Here is a 24,638-nt window from a genome sequence, read left to right as displayed (position 1 = left end):
ACCTGAAAACGCTGAAGAGCCTTGGGGGTCTTTCCAAAGGGTTGTTAAAGGGCTTTCCTATGGAAGAAGGATTATCCATGTTGTCTGTGTCCTCATAGGTAGCATGATTTAAATGGAACTATATCAATTTCACTTTCAGCTGTAGCCCCAAGCATGCATGGCCAGCTACTCTGCAAGCCATCATGCAAGACTTCTAAGGAGGTATTCAAAATTCGGTCAGGCAACTGTTAGCTCCTCTTCCTCACTGAAGGTATACCAGGATTGAGTTGGAGTCTTGAAGATGATTTTTTAGAGAGGGTTCTTGGTGTGTGTTGAATCTCCCTTTCCCTAGGGACATGGAGCCGGAGTAAAGAGGGTGCTTTTCTCTCTCCTCACACCAAGGAAAGGAGCTCAGTGGACCCCTGGGGAGATCCACACATGCTTCTCCTAGAGCTGATGTCTGCTTATTCCTGAAAAATATCTACTCCGCTGAAGACTAGGGCCATCTGGCTAGGACTGAGGGGAAACGAGAGGTAGATACAGTGGCAGTAACCTTCTCAGGAATTGGAATTGAGTGACATCTGACTAGATCACTGCACTTGCACACTCAGGTCTTGTCCAGCTAAGGCTGCAGGGGTGTTTCTCTGGGCTGGATGAGGTTACACTTGGAGGAGTCAGAAGAGTGTTATAGTGGATCTTGTCCAAGGGGAGTCACAGGAGAAGGGTGCTGGCTGTTCTTTCAACTACATAAAGGCTAAGGGGACTGTGTAAAGTGGTCAGCATTCACCATGTCAAGGGAACTACAGTGAGAGATCTAGCGATGGAGGAGTGTAAAGGGGCTTCAGAGAATCTGCAAAGTATGTTATGAAAGGAAAGCCCAACTCCAAATATCTGCCAAGCTCAGGCAGCACCCAAGAGGCAGAGGTAGCCTCGTGGGTGGCTTCGAGGAGAAGTTCTAGGTGGGGAAAGAGAGAGCATGGTGAGCACAACATCCCCCCTCACCACTGCCAGCTGCCAGCCCAAAGCAGGACAGACTGTGGGCAGGCGTGGAGGGTGGAAGAGGAGAAACTCTAAATAAAGCTGTAAGTTTAGTCTCATTATATGACTGTATAGATACATATATACCTACGTAATAAGAATAATATAATACATAAAAATAATATTGTTATATATTTTATTATAGGAGAGTGAAGAGAAAAGTCATAGTGATTTCCCAAGTGTCCAGAGGGACAGGAAAAGAAACAGCCCTTCAGAGTAGGCTTAAATGGGCAAATGAGGGAAAGAATAAAGCTATTTTCTGTTACACTTAGGCTGATCTTGTTCAATATAATGGCTGCGCTGAGGATGGTGTTAGGATACCTGGATGAAAGTTGCAGGGTTTATTATGGAGAAGATATTTGTAACCATGAGAGCTGTCCACAAAAGGTGTCCAATAGAAGAGACTTCTTTGACATAGTTATAAAATCTGGTGGTGGGTACGAAATTAGGGCTCAAGAAAATAGGCTACATAATAAGCTTGTTCACTACCTTATTTTGCAAGGTACTGTTGGCTAATGTGAAGTTCCACATTATTCCACACCATTCTTTGTCCCCCCCACCCTTCACAGATGACATATTGGTTTAGTTTCTAAAGTGTTTCTCTAGCTTTCCCAAATGTAGGCACAAGTTGGAAGCCACATCTCATTTCAGAGAACCTACTAGTTCTTTGAGGGAGTGAAATCATCCATGGATAATGAGGGCATAGCCTTCTCTCCTGCTATAGACCTCATTTCAGTTCCCAGCGATCATCTGATTAATCCTCAACTAACACATGTGGACAGTGGACATAATAGTCTTCTCTGTGGCACAACTTCCTAGAGTCAGTGTCAAGATAACAGTCTAACATACTCATCAGAATCAGAAACCGATGACAAATTCTTAGGAAATACCTTTCAGGGACTGTGAGAAGTCTCTTATTTTGAAAAGCTCTTCTCTGTTGCTATTTCTGGACACCGAATACTGTAAAAGGTTTTCTAGCTGAATTCAGCTTATTACTTGCAAAAAAAAAAAAAAGTCAAGGAGTAGAAACAGAGATGCAGAATTTATTTTTCTTTTTTTTTGGATGATCCTGAGCTTTCTGGAAATGGTCTTAGAGCTTTTCCCTTAATTACATGCCGGCTTCCCTCCAATGAAGGAAAAGTTGTGCTGATGTTAAAAATCAATACGGACACCACACTTTCCTCTCTAGTCTTCTTAGTCCCTGGTGTTGCAGTTTATAATGAGGTCTTTTTTTTTTTTTTTTAAGGGAACTACAGGCCAATTATTATGTCTTAGTTTTGAAATAGTCCTATCTTACTAATTTCCTCACAAAAATGAACACAAGTTTGACTGCTTCTCTGATGTTATAGTCTTTAATAAAAAACTTCACGCCAGGAGATGCATTTTAGGGTATCTGCCCAACCCCCAACCCTCTTCCCTGACAGCTGTACTATCTATACCTGCCCACAAAGTCTGTACACAACTTTTGCCCTGTGGCCATAGCAGACTGGACTAGAAGTAAACTTTTAACTGACTGGGCTCAATTTAGTCTTTTTACTGGAAATGTGAACGTGGACTTCAGAAATATTAGTTTATTTCTTTCGTTTTCTTGGCTGAGGAGACACAAATTCCTGAACAGAGGCTGCTATGGCAGAGGTGGGGCCCTTCTCTGCATCATACAGATTTTCAGAGAAAGAGGAAAATGAAGCCAACATGCTGAATGATAGAGAGATGAGACATGAATGGAGAGAGTGAGAGTGAGAGAGGGCGAGAGAGGCGAGGAAAGCAGTTGTGTTGGTCTCCGATGGGTCTCCTCTTTCTAGTCCCAGTCCTTTGTGATGCCAACAATAGGCTTTTGGTTCCATGACACAGCTCCATGTCTTCATAACATTTTGTCTTTTTTTGCTCATTGGATTAAGTGAGTTTCTATTATTGACAACCAAAAAGTAAAATTTACTGAGCTATCTATGAAACTAAATTTTGACAGCTCAACAAATTTTTCAGTGTCCATTGCCAATGGCTGATCTTTTAGAACTGTATTTCTGATGCCAGTTTGGTAATCTTAAAGGACATGCTATTTATATTCTCAAAATTTTCATTGCCATTTATACCTTTCTCTTGAAACTACTGTAGAGAACACACACTTATAATTATAGCAAAAATGACCTCCTCAAGAATACATCATTAGCCAGTATTGTTGCCTATCACTGATACCAGGGCTGTTCTAGAGTATGACTTCTGTCATCACCATGGGAGTCAGTAAGGGAAAGATTCAAACATCACATCTCCTACTTACTGGCTCTATGATTTGTGGTAAATTACTTAACATCTCTAAGATTCAATTCCTGCACATGTAATATGGGAATGAGATTTTAATATCAGTTCTAGATCAATCAAAATTGAGAAGAAAATCCCTAATAACAACTCTGGATAATCTAGAACATGTTTGTAGATTGAGGTCAAGAGTGCTACCAGAGTGATACCGGAAGAAGTGTGTGTATATGTGTGTATGTGTGTGTGTGTGGGGGGATGGGGGGCGGGGGGGGGGAGATGGGGGAGGGTGATCTTCTCCACTGGGTGCTGTTTGTGGGCTTCTTACAATATCCCCAGAAAAATAATTTTCTGGGACTCACACAGGAGAACAAGTGATTTTTATTTGTGTGAAATTTACATCCCTGGGTTTCCAAAGTCCCATTTCCTTTAGTCCAGTCATAGAAGTTTAGCTGGGGTTTCAGTAGAGCTAAAATCAGAGCCAGTATCCAGAGTTTCCTTTCCATGTTGCAGCTGGATCCAGTACAACATCAGGCTAGTTATAGTCCATTAATCTAGTGTGTGTGTGTGTGTGTGTGTGTGTGTGTGTGTGTGGGCGGGGGTGGTGGTGGTGGGGTGGGGAGGGCGGGGTTGGAGTCTGCATGGCCATGGGCCACAGGGGAGAATGTCAGGAAGTTAAGCATGAGCCATGAGCTAAGCATGCCAAGAGGAACCAAGAACATAAGAAAGTGAGCTTCTTAGGGGATAAATATCCCAAATTTCCGTGCTTGCAGTGGTCACTCCCATCTGGCCAACCATCTCTGTCCCCAGGAGTGATTGACAGACAGTATCTTCCCTCTGTGGTTCCCTCCCTCAGTGTTTTGCAGGGAACACATGTCTATAATGTCCGGCCTTCCCTTTGTTCCTTTTCTATTATTAATAACTAGTTAATTATAATGGTGTCAAGAGGACCAAAGTGCATTCTCCCCTTCCTCCCTTACAATACAAGGTCTTTGTTGTTACTGGGCCCATAGTCAACCAGCTGAAGACCACATTTCCCAGCCTCTCTTCTAATAACCACAGTACTCTTACATAGTCGGACTTATGAGCCAGGCATTGTTTCAAGCAGTTTACATATTACTTCAATTAATAGTCAGAACAACTTTATGAGCCGGGTTAATTTTCATAAGAATCCCATGAGATTGGGACCATTGTTATTCTAATTTTACAGATGAAGAAACTAAGACCTAAGGCAGTCCAGAGATAAGGCCGAGCCAGCATTCCAAGCCAGGCAGTGTGGCTCTGGAGCCCGTGTCTTCACCCCTGTGTTGTGGTGTCCCTGTAGCAAGATGATTGGACAGGGACACCATACAATTGGACACAGAGCAAGATCTGAGCCTGAAGAGAAAAGGATGAAAAGAAGAATCCTCTAGATTAATTAAAGATAAAAAATTAGTTATATTTCAATATTTTGTTTTTTAATTTAAAAAAGTAGTCACATTTATTATAAAGAATGTGAAAAAGACCAAAAGCACAAAGGCAAATGTAGTAATCTTCTACAATTCCACTACTCAGAAAGAACCCTTGTTTAATCATGGAAGTCTTTTAATCCCTTCCAATCTTTTCTTATACACAATATACATGCATCTATAATTATAGGGCTATCATGTTTTTTTCTTAAAGAGTTGAAACTATTCCCATAAACCTTCCATAAATCAAAACTTGTATAACTCAAGACTAATACTAAAAAAGATTGTGGATAGTGCAACATGTCATGTCCAGGTAGCAGTAATATTAATATGATTGCTGAAATTATATACGCCTTAACAAACTTTTAACTTGGGAGAGATTAATATTATTTCAAATATGTACATAAACTGGTACTTTACTAAATGTTTTATGTGACAATATTACAAATTCACTTAATTTAACTTTGAGTAAATTTGTGATTAATGGACATGTTAGAATACTATTTTTTATATTTAGCATTTTAAATTTAATTCTTTAATTTCTGCATTTGCTTTTAACCTCTCCATGTTATTTTTGTTCAATTTATACATATTCTTCTATTGGCTTGAGTTAAATTCTTAGTACTTTTTGCTGTTCCTGTCTTCCTTAAGATAATAAAAGCACTATGACCAGGAGCTGTCCTATAAGAACAACTTTTACTTCATAAAGCATCTGGGCAGTTTTGTTTTCATCTTTAATGTAGGAATCACTTAAGGGCGTGTTTTAAAATTTCTAAGGGGTTGAGTTTTTAGAAATCACTTCATATTTTTAAAATGACTTATTTTTTTACTCATTTTTTTGTATACTGTCTCTCCCTCTCTACCAGGAGATAAATACAATTAAAGCAAGGATCCTTCTTATTTTATTCCCTGCTATATCTTCAATGCCTAGTGAAGGACCGGGCACATAATAGCCCATTGTGAATATTTGTTGAATGGAAAAATAAATTTCTAGCTTTACTGCCCGGTGATCATAGACTATGGGTAGTCCACTTTTGCTTTCTGGAAATAATTGAACTTTTCTAAGTGGTTTATTGCCTGATCTGTTTTAAAAACATTCCAGTATCACTAGAAAAGATACATCCTGTAGACCACAAAGTTTAGTATATGCATCTGAAAGCAACCTTATTAATCATATTATTCAGATTTTGCATTTATTTATTTATTATTGTTCCCTCCCACCCCCAAGATTGGGAGTTGTGTTTCAAATTCACCCTGTAAAATAAAAAGACTTAAAAAAATTAGTTCTAAGAGTTTTAATTAATTCACCTAATATATATTGAGCTCACACTATGTTTTAGGTCTTATACTAGGCCCTGGCTAAGTGGTGGACAACAATGAAAAAGACATGGTCTTGCTTTAATTGAGGGAGATGGGTATTAAACACACAGACCAACACAGCAGTCATTACCAATGTAGATAATAGGAGCTCTGAAAGTGATGAACAAGATGAAGATAGGAAAACATGGAAGGTAACACGTGAAACCCAGTTGCTAGGGTAGTTAGGGAAGGCTTCTCGGCAGAGGTGACAACTCAGCCATGATGGAAAAGCTGAGGAAAGAAGAAAAAGGAGTCAGCTTTGGATAGGTAGTAGGGGTTTTAGGATTTGAGGGAAGGCAGAGGGCAGTGAACTTCACTTGTGTGAAAACTCTGAGTTGGGAAAAGGCTTGGTATGTTGGAATAACTTAAGAGAGGCCAATAGGAAGCCCTTTCATAATAACATTTTGCGGTACCCCTTTTACTATGCTGAAATGAAGTTCACATATAATATATACACAGTTTTAATAAAGTATGATGCCCTAAAAATAATAATAAAATAAAATGCCCTAACTGGAATACAAAAAGAAACAAAATGAAATAAATATACTATAAATTAATAAGGTTTTTAATGTGTGAATTCTTAGCTATAAGTATCCTAGGAGGTATAATAAAGGTGTCAGATGTTTGTACCCAAATATTGTCTTTCCATAAATGCTAGTTACAAATACAGACTGATTCAGGAGTATGGGTTGGCAGCTCAGTTCCATGAGATGAGTTGCTATTGATGACTTGATATTCCCACATGGCGGATAACTTTTGGTAAAATGTTGAACAAAATAAAATGTCACTTTCTTGATAGAAGTTGTTTATATTGAAATCCTACAGAGAAACCAAGATGGCGGCATAGCTGGGAACGCAGGGTTGACAACATGGGACGTATTTATTATATTGACCATTTCACAAGAACAACAACGTGGCAGAGGCCAACATTGGAATCCGTCCGGAACTATGAACAGTGGCAGCTCCAAAGTAGTCAGCTTCAAGGAGCAATGCAGCAGTTTAATTAGAGATTCATTTATGGGGTGAGCAACCTGTTGCATTATAAACTTAATAAGAATATTTGGTGTTTAATCTTTTCCTGAATATGAAATGTAAAGCACTAATTAGAAGGAAGGTATAAGTAAGTTGGAAACCCAGTTGTTGCTGTTGATATTATTTTTAGACCTTATCTCAACGATTCTGTGTATCTGATTTGTTCTTTCCCATTTGAAATTTCCTGAAGTTCAACCTCCTTTATTTTGTTAATGTCAAAAAAAATAGATGTTAGGACAACTGAAAAGCCATGGACAAAAGAATAGTAAAAATAAACCAAAACAATTTGAAAATAATTAAAAAGTTCTAAATTTAGTACTACCTAAATTTAGAAGGCTTGGATCTAAGAACACCTGACTCTTGAGTGGTTGTACAGAACTAATGATAGAATTGAATCACTTTGTAATATATAAAGGTAAAGTATACCTGATAAATTATTTGATGTTCTGGTAAGCTAAAAAAATAAAATAAAAAAAATCCTACAAAAATAATTTGTTTTCATAGATAAAATATAATTAGGGTCAGGTAATAATAAACTTGAAAAAATTGTTTTACTTCCACCAATGCATGGTGAAATATTTTAAAGCTCTGTGGCATGCAGGAAGTTTCCTTACCACGCTAGCTTCATCTATTAATGTCAAGAGTGGCCTCCAAGCACGCTGAAAAATAAAAATGTACTTCCTCCACACACACACACACACACACACACACACACACACACACACACACACACACAAAGTGCTTCTCAGGCAATGTGCCACACCCTTGAGAACCACTGGAGTAGAGTATTATGACTAATGGGGAGAAATTCTCAAGGGGAGGTTGGAAAGATGGGCAGGACATCCAGGAAGTCTACAACCCAGTGGATGCTCAAAGGGCGGCAGGTTCCTTCCTTAGGTCTTTACTTTTTAACCTTTAACTTTTTAGTCTTTTGATTTTGTTTCGTTTTATGAATATTTCTTACTTTTAAAAAATATATTTGTATTGATTTGCGGGGGCAGGAGGGGGAGGGAGAAGGAGAGAGAGAGAGAGAGAGAGAGAGAGAGAGAGAGAGAGAGAGAGAGAGAGAGAGAGAGAGAGAGAGAGAGAGAGAGACATTGATTAGTTGTCTCCTGTACACACCCTGACCGGGGATCAAACCAGCAACCTGGGTATATGCCCTGACCAGGAATCAAACCGGTGATCTTTCAGTGTACAGGATGATGCTCCAACCAACTGAGCCAGGGTGTTATGTCTGTTTCTTATAAATAGCATATTTTTTATCAATCATTTTTAGAACCCATTTAAAAGACATTACCTACCACCTGCAAGAGATTGCCAAGCACCACTGTAAACCCACACACCAGAGCAGAGCTAGCAACAGTGATTGCTCAACAGATGTCTGGTAAGTGAATAAATAAACTAGTTCTTTTAATCTTCTTCAATGTTTTAAAGTTATATATCTTGCTTTTCATTTTATATGTGATTACTTTCAAGTTTTTCTGAAGCGTCATTAACATTTCCCATAATTGTCAACATCAGGAATAAAATGTTTTATTTTGAGACCTTTTTATTAAGAGAATTTCTATTTTTCCCTCATTACTTCTCAGCCTTTGTTAATAAAATCTTGGGGTTTAGATCTATATTATTACTAAGGCTTTTTTTTTCCCACTAAGAAACTTTCTCTTTTTGACATTTGCCTCTAGTTTTATGACCCGATTTACAATTATTTAGGTATCTTATTTTAATTGGTCTGCATGTTCCTGCCTATTCCTTTATGTCGGCTTTCTCTTCTTGACCTGTTAATTATATTTCTTCTCTCTGTCTTCAAGTAATTTTTCAAGAAGAATATAAGGGTATATCTTTCTAGAGACCTTACATTTGATCACTGTCAGTGAAAGACCACTTGAATAAGTATTGGATTTTTGGGTTACAACCCTTGAATAATTAGCTCCTGAATAACTGAGAGTTGATTTAAATAATGCAGTATTTGAAAGAATACAATTTTCAATAACACTGTTATTTATATTGTTTAAAATGTAAATTTAAAAAAAGAATAGATTAATTTCCCAGCTTTTTTATGTGGAGAAACTTCTTTATTGCTAATTATAGGATGGACACTCTCCTACACTTCTCCCTTAGAAAATAAGATATAATACATACATCAGAGGGTTTGGAACTCATTTATTCTTTCATTTATTCAAGCAAGAATACAAAGGTGTCTGATTTATTCAGTTTTTATTGAACAGTTACAATTTTAGCTCATAAACACAACTCAAAAGAAGAGGAAGTTGTGATCCTTGATATTTGAGGAACTTACTATCTTGTTAGAGAGACAAGAAATCCATAAAATTAACTGGGGAGCCAATTACAAGGCAGTGTACAAGCTAATGTTACATATTAGGTGTGTCTGTAAAACCTAAGACAAGTAAGAAACGACTTTAGTGACATATGTATGTGTATGTGAATATACAGTATATGTACACATATAGTTATATATTGCTTAAGGATGGGGATATGTTCTCAGAAATGGGTCATTAGATGACTTCCGCATTGTGTGAGCATCATAGGGTGCACTTAATGAACTTAGATGGTGGAGCCTATTACACACCTATGCTATACGGTATAGCCTATTGCTCCTAGGCTATAAAGCCTATACAGCATGTTACTACACTGAATACTGCAGTTGTAACACAATGGTAAGTAATTGTGTATCTAAACATATACAGTAAACATGCAGTCACTATAAGAGATAAAATATGTGTGTGTCTGTGCCTGAACTCCAGGGAGAGAGAGGCACCAAAGGAGGGAGAGTAGAAATCAAGAGGAGGAAGGGAGGAAGAGAGAGAGGGAAGGAAGGGGAGAGAAAGGGAGAGGAGAGGTAGAAAGAGAATCAGAGATAAAGCATGAGAAGAGAAATAATAACAGGGAGAAGGGCAGGAAGGAGAGGGAGAGAGGAAAGGTGGAGGGAGAAAGGAGGGAAGGGACAGGAGCTATAAAGAGAAACTGAGGAAAGAAAGTGAGTTTGTATGCAATGATGTGTGCAAGGGGTTGTGGCGGGGGGGGCTCCCCTCCTCCCCAGCCTCTCCCAGCTGGCCCTAGGGCACAGGACAGGTGAACCTTCTCATCTGTTTAAATCACTCATAGCCAGCAGTATACTCCCATCTGGCTAGGTCCAGCCTTTTATTTCAACAATAGAGGCCTGGTGCCCAAAATTTGTGCACTGGAGGGAGTGTCCCTCAGCCCAGCCTTCACCCTCTCCAATCTGGGACATCCTTCTCGCAATCCGGGACTGCTGGCTCTTAACCACTCGACAGCCTGCTTGCCTGCCTGATTGTTCCTAACCGCTTCTGCCTGCCAGCCTGATAACCCCTAAATGCTGGTGTGATTGATGCCTAACTGCTCCCCTGCCGGCCTGATCACTCCCAACTTCCCTCCCCTGCCATCCCAATTGCTCCCAACTGCCCTCCCCTGCTGGCCCGATCACCCCAACTGCCCTCTCCTGCAGGCCGGGTTGCCCCTACCTGCCCTCCCCTGCTGGCCTGGTTGACCCCAACTACCCTCCCCTGCTGGCCTTGTCACCCCTAACTGCCCTCCCCTGCAGGCCTTGTCCCCCCAACTGCCCTCCCCTGCCAGCCCGACTGCCCACAACTGTCCTCCCCTGCTGGCCATCTTGTGCCAGCCATCTTGTGACAATGTGGGGGTGGCCATCTTATGACGACGTGGGGGCGGCCATCTTGTGATGATGTGAGGGCATTGCGCGAGGGTGCGAGGGCCACCTAGGCTTTCATTAGTATAGATGGCAAATCTTTTGTTTATAATCCTATATAATAAAAGCCTAATATGCTAAGTGTCCGGTCGTCTGGTCAGCTGTTCAACAAATCAAAGCATAATATGCTAATGATATGCTTAGGCTGCTCAACTGCTTGCTATGACGTGCACTAACCACCAGGGGGCAGACAGTCAACCAATTGCTATGATGTGCATTGTCCATCAAGGCTCAGACAGTCGACTGCTCGACCAGCCGCTATGACGTGCACTGACCACCAGGGGGTAGATGTGCTGATCGGTAGGTTAGCTTGCTGCTGGGTTCTGGCCAATCGGGACTGAGCGAGACAGGCTGACACACCCTGGATCCCTCCTGCAGTCCCACCCCAGTTGGCCAACCTCCTGCGTCCCTCCCCAGCCTCGATTGTGCACCGATAGGGTTCCTTGGCCTGGCCTGTGGCCTCTTGCAACCCGTGACCCCTCGTGGGATGTTGGAGAGCCGGTTTTGACCTGATGGCAGAACAACCAGTTGCTATGATGCACAATGACCACCAGGGAGCAGATGCTCAACGCAGGAGCTGCCCCCTGTTGGTCAGTGCGCTCCCACAGAGGAGCGCTGCTCAGCCAGAAGCTGGGCTCATGGCTGGCAAGTGCAGTGGCGGTGGCGGGAGCCTCTCCTACCTCCATGGCAGCCCTACCAGGTGTACCAGTTAAGAATGCGGATTTTGTAATCCAAAGAAGACACGATAATTTCAAGAGAAACATCAAAAGTGCTTTATTCAAAGTAATGTCCATCACTAGCTACACATTTCCCCCATCTTTCAGGTAATTTGTGGATACCGTCCCAAGAGAACTTTTCTTGTTTTAAGGCAAACCATTCAGAGACCCAATTTTCCACTTCTTTGTACATTTTGAAGTGCTGCTCAGAAAGTGTGTGTGCCATCCATCAGAACAGGTGGTAATCTGAAGGAGCAAGGTCTGGTGAATACAGCAGGTGGGTTAATACTTCTCAGGCAAGATCTTTTAATGTGTCTTTAATTGGTTTTGAAGTGTGTGATGGTGCATCATCATGAAGCAAAATGACTTTGTTGTGTCTTCTGGCATATTCTGGTCATTTTACTATCAAAGCTTGGTTCAAATTGATTATTTGTTGTTGGTAGCCATCAGTATTAATGGTTTCACCTGGTTTTAGAAGCCCATAATACACCACACCTTCCTCATCCCACCAAACGCAGAGCATTGTCTTCTTTCCGAAGTGATTTGGCCTTGCAGTCGATGTTGATGGTTGGCCTTGATCAACCCATGATTTTGTGCATTTGGGATTCTCAAAATAAATCCAATTTTCATTGCCAGTCACAATTCAACACAAAAAAGACTTTCTTTCCTGCCATTGAAGCAACATTTTATGGATGACTTTTCAGTTTTCCATTTGTCTTTCATTCAGTTGATGTGGCACCCATTTTTCTTCCTTTAAAATCTTTCCCATTGTGTGTAAATGATCAGAAATTGTTTGCTGAGCAACGTTTATTCTTTCTGCAAGTTGTTTTTGAGTTTGACATGCATCTTCATCCAATAATGCTTGCAATTGTTGGTCTTCAAACTTTTGCAGTTGACCTGGACATTCTTTGTCTTTCACATCAAAATCATCACTTTTAAAGTGTTTAAACCAATGTTCATAAGTATCTTGAGATGGAGCATGTTCACCATAAGCTTCCTGAAGTATATGATAACTTTCAGCAGCACTTTTCTTCAAAATAAAGTAATTAATTAAAACTTCCTGCAAATGCTCTTTTTTTTGGCACGAAATTCGACATTTTTAAGTGTAAAAATATCTATGATGTTAACACCTTCAGCAAATTTGACATATGAAGTTTTTAAGCTTGTCAATACAACAAAATAGCATACATATCAAATCACATATATATCAACATATGTGTAACTCCATCTATTGAAAAAAACCCGCATTATTAACTGGTACACCTGGTAAGGATGTCCGACTACCGGCTTAAGTCCTGTGACATCCCCTGAGGGGCTCCTGGACTGCAAGAGGGGGCTGAGGGGGAATTTCGTGCACCGGGCCTCTCGTTCATTATAAAACCTTATGGGATCACTGTCATATACTAGTATGTGTTTCATTGTTGACTGAAATGTAGTTATGCAGTGCATGACTATATATACACACATGCTTTATATACCTATGAGTTGTGAAACAATTTATTTAATTTTACATGTAGTCTTTGCCAATTTGTAGGATACTGGAAATTTAAAGGTGATTAAATTGAGTAAGGTATTCAAGGAACTTATAGAATGGTGAGGAAGAGAATCAGTCACCAGATAATGCAAAGTAAAGAAAGATGCATGTGGAGTAAAACTGGCTGCCACCAGCTTCTTGGAAGAGGCACATCTTCTTGCTATTTCAGGGTGTTATTTGAGTAGATATACAGTTGAACATAGGTGATATACCTGGTAAACCTCAGGTTGAAGGTAACATTGTTATATAATCTGCACAGAAGTGTTGGTTCCTAATTCTGCATATCACCCATTTGGCACTCAGAATTATTGCTTAACTTGATTTTAATTCAATCTAAAACTCTTTTTTTGTGATATTAACATTTGGGGACTTTCTGCTTTGCCGGTCTTCAGAGAATAGCACACAGAGATGACAGAATTGGTAAATTCTAAACTTACTGGGAGGAACCTAAAAGGTTTTTTGATGGTTAATTTTATGTATCAACTTGGCTAGAACACCGGGTGCCCAGATATTTAACATTATTAGAGGCGAGTCTGTGAGAGCGTTTCCAGATAAGATGAACATTTATATTGGTAGACTGAGCAAAGCAGATTTGTTTCCCCAATATTAGTGAGCCTCTTCTAATCCCTGAAGGCCTGAATTGAACAAAAGACAGAGTAAGAGAACTTGCTCTCATTGCCTGACTGTCTTGCAGCTGGGATATCGGTCTCTGCCTTCAGACTTGGACTTGGAATTAAACCATTGGCTTTCTGGGTCCCCAGTTTGCTGACTGTATATCTTGGGACTTGTCAGCTTCCACAATTGTGTGAACCAATTCTTTATAATAAATCTATCTTACTATCAATCTATTATTGGTTCTGTTTCTTTGTAGAATATTGATTAATATAGATTTTGGTAGCAAGAGTGGTTCTGGAGGAACAGAATTTTATTTTATTTTTCAAAATATTTTTTATTGGTTTTTAGAGAGAAAGAAAGAGAGATAGAAACATAGACGAGAGAGAAACATTATTGATTGGCTGCCTCCTGCACACCCCCTAGTTGGAATATAGCCTGTAACCTGGGCATGTGCCCTGTTGGAATCTTACTGGTGACCTCTTGGTTCCTGGGTCAATGCTGAGCCATGCTGGCCTGGCATGGGAACAGAATTTTAAGGGTGAGTTTTCTGGATTGGTTCTGGGGTTTCCAGATTTGGCTCTCTAATCTGATTAGTTTTAAAGATGTTAATAACTGTTTCTAGCAGTGAAGACATCAATGATAATTCATGCTTGATCTGGCAATAGAGACACTAAAAGTATTATTGAATACTCCTAATTAACGGCTTATAAGAAGCAAGGGTTTGGGGACTGTATATGATAAGTTTGAACATTTTGACAAACTAATGAGTTTAATGAGATTGGCTGGTTGCTCCTATTGTAGCTGGACCAAGTGGTGAAAGAAAAGAATGAGCTCAGGAATGTAAATTTGATAAAGATCCACTTCCCAGAGGTGGACAAATGAATGGATTATAAGAATCTCTTAACCTAGTACCTGAAGGGGTGTTTGTACCAGGTGTTACTAGATCCAGTGAGTAATTAGCAGAAATTACTTTAGTGATGGGAAAAACAAAATTGTGGGACCATATTGGAGTCTTTAAAGGTTTATCATTGAAAGTCTCACAGACCCTGGGCTTGGTATCTTTTTACTGCTGTGTGATTGGGCCACATTTTTGATGACGGGGCATTTCTCTCCTTGCTAAGGTTGTTCAATAGCAATGAAATTGTCTAATAGCTGATGAATGAGTGCTAAGGTGCAGTGTTCCCATGAACTAATAAGGTTAAGTTTATATCAGTTTGTCTTACCCTAGAACCATGGTCGGCAAACTGCGGCTCGCGAGCCACATGCGGCTCTTTGGCCCCTTGAGTGTGGCTCTTCCACAAAATACCACGGCCTGGGCGAGTCTATTTTGAAGAAGTGGCATTAGAAGAAGTTTAAGTTTAAAAAATGTGGCTCTCAAAAGAAATTTCAATCATTGTGCTGTTGATATTTGCTCTGTTGACTAATGAGTTTGCCGACCACTGCCCTAGGATAAACACTTCCTTGGGTGGCAGTGTTTTTTGTTGTTGTTGTTGTTGTTTGTTTACTTTATAACTGGCTTGACTACTAATGAGAAAGTCAGGACGTATACATTCTAACTTGAGGTAAACTTTAGGGAAATCCATTACATCTATTTGCCTAAGTCCCCTCTCCCCCCTTCAATTAAGTGTTATAATCATATTAACCAAATCATCAGGCTGTTATGAAAAATATTTTAATTAAAAGATTCCCATGCCAATGCATCCCTTTGGTGACGAATAAGAAATTGGCATAATGAGGTGGTAATCTCCAGCTCAATAGGAGGGAGAGAACTGCACAGGAAGTTCTGAGATTCCTCACTTCACCTGGGAACAATTACAGTAATGACTGTAATAACAATAATAATAATAACAAACAAGAAAAGCCCAACAATACTTACCATTTATATGATACCAGTGCCAGAAATTCTCTGGAGAAGGCAGGTGGCAGTCTAGTTGGAAAGAGGTGGGCGGCTAGAGACTTGTCTTGAGGTTGCCTTGGCATAGGACTTCATCTAAGGTTGAGAAAATGACAACTGTTAAAAGTCAAAGCATAAGGATGGAATAGGCAGGTGGAGGAGGGGTGAGGTGTCTCAAGTTGCCTCACTCCCTCTCTTTACTCCCCACAAGCTATTTCTTAATGCTGGCTGATGCATGGTGCTTTGCCTTTGCAGAACTCAGAATAACTTATTTCCATCAGTACAACTACTGCAGATATAGTCGTTGTGTAGTCTTTGTTCAAAGGAAGTGTTATTTGTTCTGTATTTTCTGTATCATGTCATTCTCTCATAGGAAAATGCTAATCTGTGTAAGACTGAAAGGGCAAAGGGAGAAAGGCCTCCAAGGATGTTAATGAAATCCTTTTATGAGGTGCATGTCACATCATATAGGAAATTGTCCAGTATCAAATAACAAATGTTTGGGTGACAAGGGGTTAAAATTCTTCCATCTATCTAAGAATTCAGAGTCTGAATATTACATATTGATAATTAGGGAAGGATGAGGATGGTCTTGATTTGATCGGGATACAAGTGCTCCCCCTGCCCCAACCATTATATCAATGGTGGCCTTATTCTAGAACTTCCCAAACTGGTTTGAAACGTTCCCAGTCATCATTCCTAAAAATGAAATATTATCTACTATGTACATGAGCTCTTGAGAACTTTCCTAGCTTGTAATTAAATAGGCATAAAAGGTGAGTAACACGTTCAACTCAAGTAGAATGCTGGCTTGTTTGATCAAGCATTTACAAAGATTCTCCTGAGTGGTGATTAAAAGCGAATTCATGGTTTTGGGTTCTTCCCTCAGTGTATCAGTCTCATTTCTTTAGCAGAGTCTCTGAGTCTCACCTTGGGGCACATTTTCTGAGATGCTAGACCCAGTTTAAAACTCCAGATTGAGTTCTACATATTAAATGTGCCTGTTTGATTTTGAATGCTTGAGCTTTGCCTGGGGCTCCCTCTCTAATTAATCATCCCAGAGGTTTAGAATACTTCGGCCCAATCCTTTCTGATTTGTCAAAGGAAATAGAGAAGGTCTCAGTTTGAAAAAGTGCTTATCTGATGTGTCACATCATATGGATTTTAAGATTTAAATACATTTTCTTTTTACGTGCAGTGGCTTTATCAAAGCAGAAAGATGGAATATTTGCATATATTATCCACAGTCCCCCACACTGGCAGACAGAATGGGTGATACAGTACAGGAAAGGAATGGCTATTTAATAGTTCTTTTTCCTTTCCATTCAGATCACACACACTTTTACCGAAAGAAGCCTCACAGCACGGAGTCTGATATTACAGCAGTGTTTTCAGGAAGCAATAATTGTATAGTCCTCATTAAACTGGTTCATAAAAGAATCCTATTAAAACCAATACAAATAATAAACCTTGAAAATGCTGCTCTAAATTCCAAGAGGGTGGCAAAGATATGCTACAGTAGCGGTCTTCCTGTTTAGAGGGTTATTTCGAAAACCACGTGTGCTGAATTTTTCTTAGCCAAGCAAGCACCTCACTACCAAATAAAAAGACCCAGGAATATTTCAAAGGTATTCAATCCAATCCTGTGCCTTTAACAGTCGTTCTTCTCCACGAATTTATCCCTAATTCTGACAGGATACCCAACCAAAAGGCTAATTATCTTTAATCGCTTAATTAATAGGTAATTCTTACAAAGAGGCTAAACACCTGAACCCGCCAAGTCCTTTTTGCATGGGCAAACCCAGCTGGTTCTATGTGCTAATTTCACTAAATGAGAATTTGGCCAAACTGTGTGTTGCTGCAAATAATGGTAGATGTATCAAATTAAAAAATAATAATGAAAAAGTTATTTTTTTTGTTCTCCTTTAATCACAGAGGCGGTTGTGGAAGGCCCCAAATGCACAGGGCATATGGCTCACCTCACCACCCCAGATGGTGCTGCCGGCCCAGCCTCCCCGAGGTCCACGCTGGCGGCCCTCACTCCTTCCCTGGGCCCTCACCCCTTCTCCTCAGCCTTCCAGCTGCTCTGCTGCTGTATGCTGGTCTTTCTCAATAGTTTCCCCTGCTTTTCTGTATCTGCCAATGTTTTCTCTTCTCAGGGTGTTTCCCAACTTCTTCCTCACTCAGGTCCCAGACCTGTTTCTGTCTGTCCTCTGAAGGAGATCAACATTCACACGGGCTGGCATTTGGGTCTTTGCAAAGGTTTGCTAATGATTTCTCGACTGCAGATCTCATGATACATCTGGGATGTTGATCTAGTTCAATGGCTTCTCAGTGTTTCTGAACTGAAAAGTATGAGGGACCGCTTTATAGCTAAGCACTTGTTATTTTACCTTTTCCCGGGAGCCTTGTACAGATTATCCTATATAATAAAGAGGGAATATGCAAATTGACTGTCACTCCGCCACCAAGATGGTAGCGCCCACAGCGGAGGCGGGGGGTTTCCGTAACACAAGATGGCTGCACCCACAGCAGAGGCTGAGTTCCCGTAATGAGCCTTAATGAGCATTCAGCAGGGACCTGAGGTTGTGCCCCCGCCTCCGCCCCCCGTGGGGCTTGACAGGGGACCTCAGGCTGCACCCCCTACCCGGCGGGGCTTGACAGGGGACCTCAAGGTACACCCCTCCGCCCCAGTGCTGGGCCGGGGGACCTCAGGCTGCTCCCATTACCCCTGGCTGTGGGACCTCAGGCCATGCCCCCCTTCCCAGCAGGGCTTGACCGGGGACCTGAGGCTGCGCCCCCCGCCCAGCGGGGCTTGATGGGGGACATCAAGGCATGCTTACCACCCTGGCCCAGGCTGGGGGTCCTCAGGCTGTGCCCCCCGCACCGGCGCCGAGCCAGGGGACCTGAGGCTGTGCCCCCTGCCCAGCGAGGCTTGACAACGGTGGGACCGGCTGGGTCTGGATCTAGCCCAATGGGGAGGGAGCCGGCCGGGTCTGGGTCTCACACGATTTTGAGGCGCATGTGGGTGGGCAGGGACTTGACTCTGGGTCCCGTGGTGTGCCCCAGACTCTGACAGGAGGAAGATCTTCATATACATTTTACTAATTTTCTTTCATCTCTGACACTTCTAATATAGAGAAAGGGGAAATAGCAATATTAAAATATTTCCTCTAATTAATCCCCTTTTAATATGCACGAGTTTCGTGCACTAGGCCAATAGTCACCAACATAATGGTCACTTAATAAAAAAACTCAAACATCTCTAACATTTCTTCTCATTCATATCTGTGAGTGCTGTTCTTTTCTGTCTCTTCCCCTCCCCTCCAAACACAATATTCTTTGTTCCCTCTCACTACTCCTCAGTCTTCAGATCTTGATCAGTGTGTCTCATATTTTACCTGCATCAGAACATCTGGAGGGCTTTTATAACTCAGATTGCTGGACTCCATCCCCCACATTTCTGATTTGGTAGGTCTGGGGTGAGGCCAGGAAATCTGCATATCTAACAAGTTCCCAGGAGGTTCTGATGCTGCTGGTCCAGGGGCAGCACTTTGGGAACCACTGAGCAGAGATGAGAGAGATTACAGGCGTTCAGTGTTCTAGTTTGAGAGTCACTGTTAATCCCGCTTCACTGCCTTTCCAGCTGGGTAGCCGCTCCTCTGAGAAAGCTCCCTAAACTTCTGTTTCTTCACTGATAAATGAGTTTAACAAAACATCCCTACCCAGGTTGATAAAAAGAAGATGTGAGATCATGTTTATTAAGCATTTGAACAAAAATGGATTGTGATTTTGTTATTACGTTTTATTTCTTCTCTAGACCTCAATTTTCAGGACTTCTAACTGAATTATAAAGGGTCCTTTAAGCACCCAATTTGATTAGGGTAGTGTGTCTGTTCAGAAAATAAGAAAATAAAATTCCTTTGAGAGGATGTTGACAAAATAATGATTCCAAAATTCATCTGGACAGGCACAATAATAGCCAAGAGAATTTTGAAAGGAGGCTCCTCTTTTTCTTCCCTCCAATTTAGTTTTTGCTTGAATTAAAAGTCTCTCAATTTTCCTTCTTTTCCTGTTTTGTAAGTTTATTATTTTTTTAATTGGGATTTTATCCCACCAGATATCAAAATATATTATAAAGTCACAGTAATCAAGACAACATGGTATTGGCTTAGGAAAGGCAAATAGATTAAAGGAGTAGAGTAAAAAATTCTCTATCACACATAGACACACATTCATATGTATTGTATATGTGATTTTAAGTCAATGAGGGAAACAGTTAAATGATGTTGGAGCAATTAATTATTGATTTAAACACATTGATAGTTACTTCATATTACACAAAAATAATTTCTGAATGGGTTTCTAAAACCTAAAGAGTATTGAAATTTCTTTCAATGTGTGTGATAAGGGTGATAATTCTATAATCTTGGGAGAATGAAAAGAAATAAATGTAAAAATGTCATACTTGAATTCATATAAGTTTGAAACTTCTGTTTGAGAAAGATGTTATGAATAAAGTTGGAGGAAAAAAAGGAATAACACTAAATGATAAAACCACCTTTCAAAGTAATAGGGAAACAAAACACGAATAATTCAATAATAAAAAAGCAGGCAAAGCATATGAATAGCCAATTCAGATGAGGAAGAAGAAATAAAAATGCTTCTAAAGACTGATAAGATTTAGAATTGTTAAGGCTCTGGAAATGTAGTCACTGTCACCCAATGTTCATGAAAATGTAAATTTATGCAACTTTTTGGTGAGCAAACTAAAAATGCACATAACAATTTGATACATCAAGTCTGTTTCTAGAAATTTATACTTTATACAACAGAAGTACTTTCATGTAGGCATAACATGTTCACAGGAACGTTAATTGCAACTTTTGTGTTAATACTGAAAAATCTAAAGCAATCTAAATATGCACCAACAGGGAAATGGTTAATTATATTATGGTACATACACTAGATGGGATACCATATAAAAAGTACTTCCACCAAAATGAAACATTAGATATAAAAAAATCTTTGCAGGATAAAATATAACAAACATCCATTTGGAAGGCATAGTTTAACTGGCAAGAAAGTAAGAAATATTCTTAGGGAGCAAAAAGAAGAATTAGGAAACCAGAATGTTAAGCACATCCAAGAATGCTCTGAGGGCATTTGCTCATAGCAAAGACTGGAAATAGTGGGCAGGAGACAAGGCCCTGGGCTTGTGCAGGATGGAGCTGCAGCTTCAGAATATAGCAATTTCTTGTGGTGGATTTTCAGTGAGAAAAGACCATGCTAGGCAAAAGGATAGCAAAAGGGAGGCAAAAAAGACACTTATTTGTCTCCAACTGGACTCTGGGGAGGAAAAGGTAAAATAATCCTTTCATATTCATCAGAAAAGGCCCCAAAATAGGAAAAATAAATGTAATTTTCAGAAGAGGGATCATAAGTAGCCAATAAATGCTTAACTTTACTAGTGCTTAGGAGATTACAATGTAAAACCAAAATGAAATATCTGTCAGTCACGCAAATATTGCAAGTCAGAAGATACCTATTGTCTCAGTCTGTTTGGGCTGCTATAACAAAATATCACAGACTGGATGGCTTATAAACAGCAGAAATGTTTTGCTCACAGTTCTGGAGGCTGGGAGGTTTGAAATCTGGGTATCAGGATGGTCAAATGTAGGCCCTCTTCCAGGTCACAGACTTCTTGTATCCTAACATGACAGAAATGACAAGGGCTCTCTCTGGAGGCCCTCCCCCCCCCTTATTTTTTTATATAAGGCACTAATTTCCTTCATGAGGGCTTTACTCTCATAATTTAAGTACCTCTCAAAGGCCTCACTTAGTAATATCATTGCCTTTGGGGGTTAGATTTCAATATGTGAATTTTGAAGGGACACAAGCATTCAAACCATGGCACCTGTTATTAGACTACCAGACCTACGCTGGGAGAATAAAATGGAACAACTACTTTGGGCAATTATATAGCAATAAATAATATTTAAGCTACAATATCCTATGGGTCATCAATCACTTCTACATTTAAACTTTAGAGAAGCTCCCACACAGGATACAAGGATGTAGTTACAAGAATGATAGCATTTGTAATAGCAAAAATGATAAATAACCTAAATGTGTGATAAAAAAATCCTATCTAATAAAAGAGTAATATGCAAATTGACTATACCTCTGCTACACCACAAGCCACGCCCACCAGCCAATCAGGAGCAAGAATGCAAATTAACCCAACCAAAATGGCTGCGTCCACAGAGAGAGCAGGAGGCTTGGGTTTCCCTGGCAATGGAGGAAGCCAAGCTTTCCGCCTGCCCTGGTGGGCCCAGGCCTCCATTCAAGACTACAAAGTTTCAGTTATAGAAGAGAAATAAATCCCAACAAAAATGGCAGCAGTCACGGAGCTGGAGAAAGCAGGAGGCTTGAGTTGCCCCCGGCGATGGAGGAAGCCAAGCTTTCCAGCAGGCCCAGGCCTCCACTCAAGGCTACAAAGTTTCAATTATAGAAGATAAATAAATCCCAGATACCAGGGCCTCTGCTTGGGTCGCCAGGGGGCATGACCAGCCTGCAAACCACCACAGGCACCTTGCCTAGGCCGCCCCATGCCCCAAGGGAACCCCACCCTGATCTGGGACACCCTTCAGGGCAAACCAGCTGGCCCCCACCCATGCACCAGGCCTCTATCCTATTTAATCCTATCTAATAAAAGAATAACATGCAAATTGACCATCACTCTAACACACAAGCTGGCTGCCCCCATGTGGTCAAAGATGACTGCCCCCATGTGGACACAAGATGGCTGCCACAAGATGGCCAGCAGGGAAGGGAAGTTGGGAGGAACCAGGTCTGCAAGAGAGGGCAGTTGTGGGCGATCAGGCCAGCAGGGGAGGGCAGTTGGGAGGGACCAGGCCTGCAGGGAAGGGCAGTTGGGGACAAACAAGCTGGCAGGGGAGCAGTTAGGCATCAATCAGGCTGGCAGGGGAGCAGTTAGGCATCAATCAGGCTGGTTAGGGGGTGATCAGGCTGGCAGGCAGAAGCGGTTAGGGGCAATCAGGCAGGAAGTCAGGAGAGCAGTTGGGAGCCAGCAGTCCTGAATTGTGAGAGGGATGTCTGACTGCCGGACATCCCTCGAGGGGTCCCAGATTGGAGAGGGTGCAGGCTGGGCTGAGGGACACACACCCCCGTGCACGAATTTCGTGCACTGGGCCTCTAGTGTATAAATAAATTAGTAATGGTAATTAAATAGTAGAATGGTATTCTGCAGTGAAAATTAAGGAATAGAGCAATGTATATTCACCCATGTGTTCTTACAATATAATTTTGAATGAAAAGTGTAAGTCATAGAGAAATCCATATAATATATGTCAGTCCTATAAAGCTTTGAAACATTTAAAACAATGCTGAATACTGGTTAGCAATTCATACATTTCTATACTTGTACCAAAAAAAAAAAATTATGTGGGTGACAGAAACAAATTTAGGATAACAGTTACCTTCACTGGGGATGTGAAGAGGTGAAGAGGTGATGTTGCTGTGGGGTAAACAACATGGAACAAAACTTTGTGTCCAGTGATAGCTAATAATGTAATAAGTGTTGACACAATTCAGAATATTTTCAATCTTCTAAAATGATAATCATATAGATTATAACATAAACCCAGAGAAATATTTTATATGATTAATAAAAATTCAAATTAAGAGGTACATTATATTTATTACATTAAAAAACAGGAGCACATGGAACCAGATTAAAAGGTAATGTACAAATATGGATATAATTTTTCTAAAGTGGCCTTAGTGAATGGTTAAAAATTAATTCTCTTTAACATTGACATATCATGGTCTCAACTTTTAATTATTTTTAGATTCCCCTAAGAATGAAATAAAAATTCCTGAGGACTCTGAGTATTGATCTGATAACTTGATCAGAGTCTGAATAAGCTGTCATTCAGAACTCTTTCAGCTCAGAGCCATTGAAGTATGTTAAAGGTTTGAATCAGCGAACTTGCCACATGCCTAATTTTTGTTATGGATGAAGTATATGGAGGAGATTGTGTTATTTCAGCAACTTTTATATAAATTTGAAATTATTTAAAAATGAAATGTAAAAGTATTCATATGGAAAAAGTAAATATGCACCAAAGATCCTAAAAAATAAGAATGGTGTGAAGAGAATTATTGATTGTATGTTAAAACATATTCTAAACCTTCTGTCATTAAAAGACTCTTATACTGACATCTCACATCTGTCAGGTAACTATTATAAAAAAGATAACAAATGTTGGCAAGGATGTGGAAAATTAGAACTCTTGTACATTGTTGTGAAATGCAAAATGGTGCAACCACTAAGGAAAGACAATATGGAAGTTCTGCAAAAAATTAAAAATAGTGGTACCATATGATGCAGTACTTACTTCTGGGCGTGTATTCAAAATAATTGAAATCAAAATCTTGAAGAGATTTTAGCATTCTTATATTCATTGCAGCACTAGTCACAATAGCCAAGATAGGAAAGCAATTTAAATGTTCATGACGTATGAGTAAAGAAAATGTAGTTATATACACACAGTGAAATACCATTCAGCCTTAAAAAAGAAGGAAATTGACCTAGCTAGTTTGACTCAATAGATAGAGTGATGGCCTGCAAACTAAAGGGTCCTGGGTTCAATTCTGGTCAAGGGCATGTACCTTGGTTGCAGGTTCCTCCTGGCCCAGGCCCTAGTTGGGGCTCGTACAAGAGGCAACCAATCAATGTGTTTCCCTCACATCAATGTTTCTCTCTGTCTTTCCCTCTCTCTTTCACTATCCCTAAAAAACAATGGAAAAGTATCCTCGGTTGAGAATTAAGACAAAAAAAAAAAAGTAGAAGAAGGAAATTCTGCAATGTGGGACAATATGAATGAAACTTGAGGACATCATGCTAAATGAAATCAGTCACAGAAAGACAAATGCTGCATGATTCCAAATACTATATAATCAAATTCATGGAATTAAAGAGTGGTTGTTACCAAGGGCC

Source organism: Cnephaeus nilssonii (genome assembly GCF_951640355.1).
Source record: "Cnephaeus nilssonii genome assembly, chromosome: 9".
NCBI lineage: Eukaryota > Metazoa > Chordata > Mammalia > Chiroptera > Vespertilionidae > Cnephaeus > Cnephaeus nilssonii.
The sequence above is the reverse complement of the archived record's forward strand: the minus strand, read 5'-3'. Positions refer to the sequence as shown.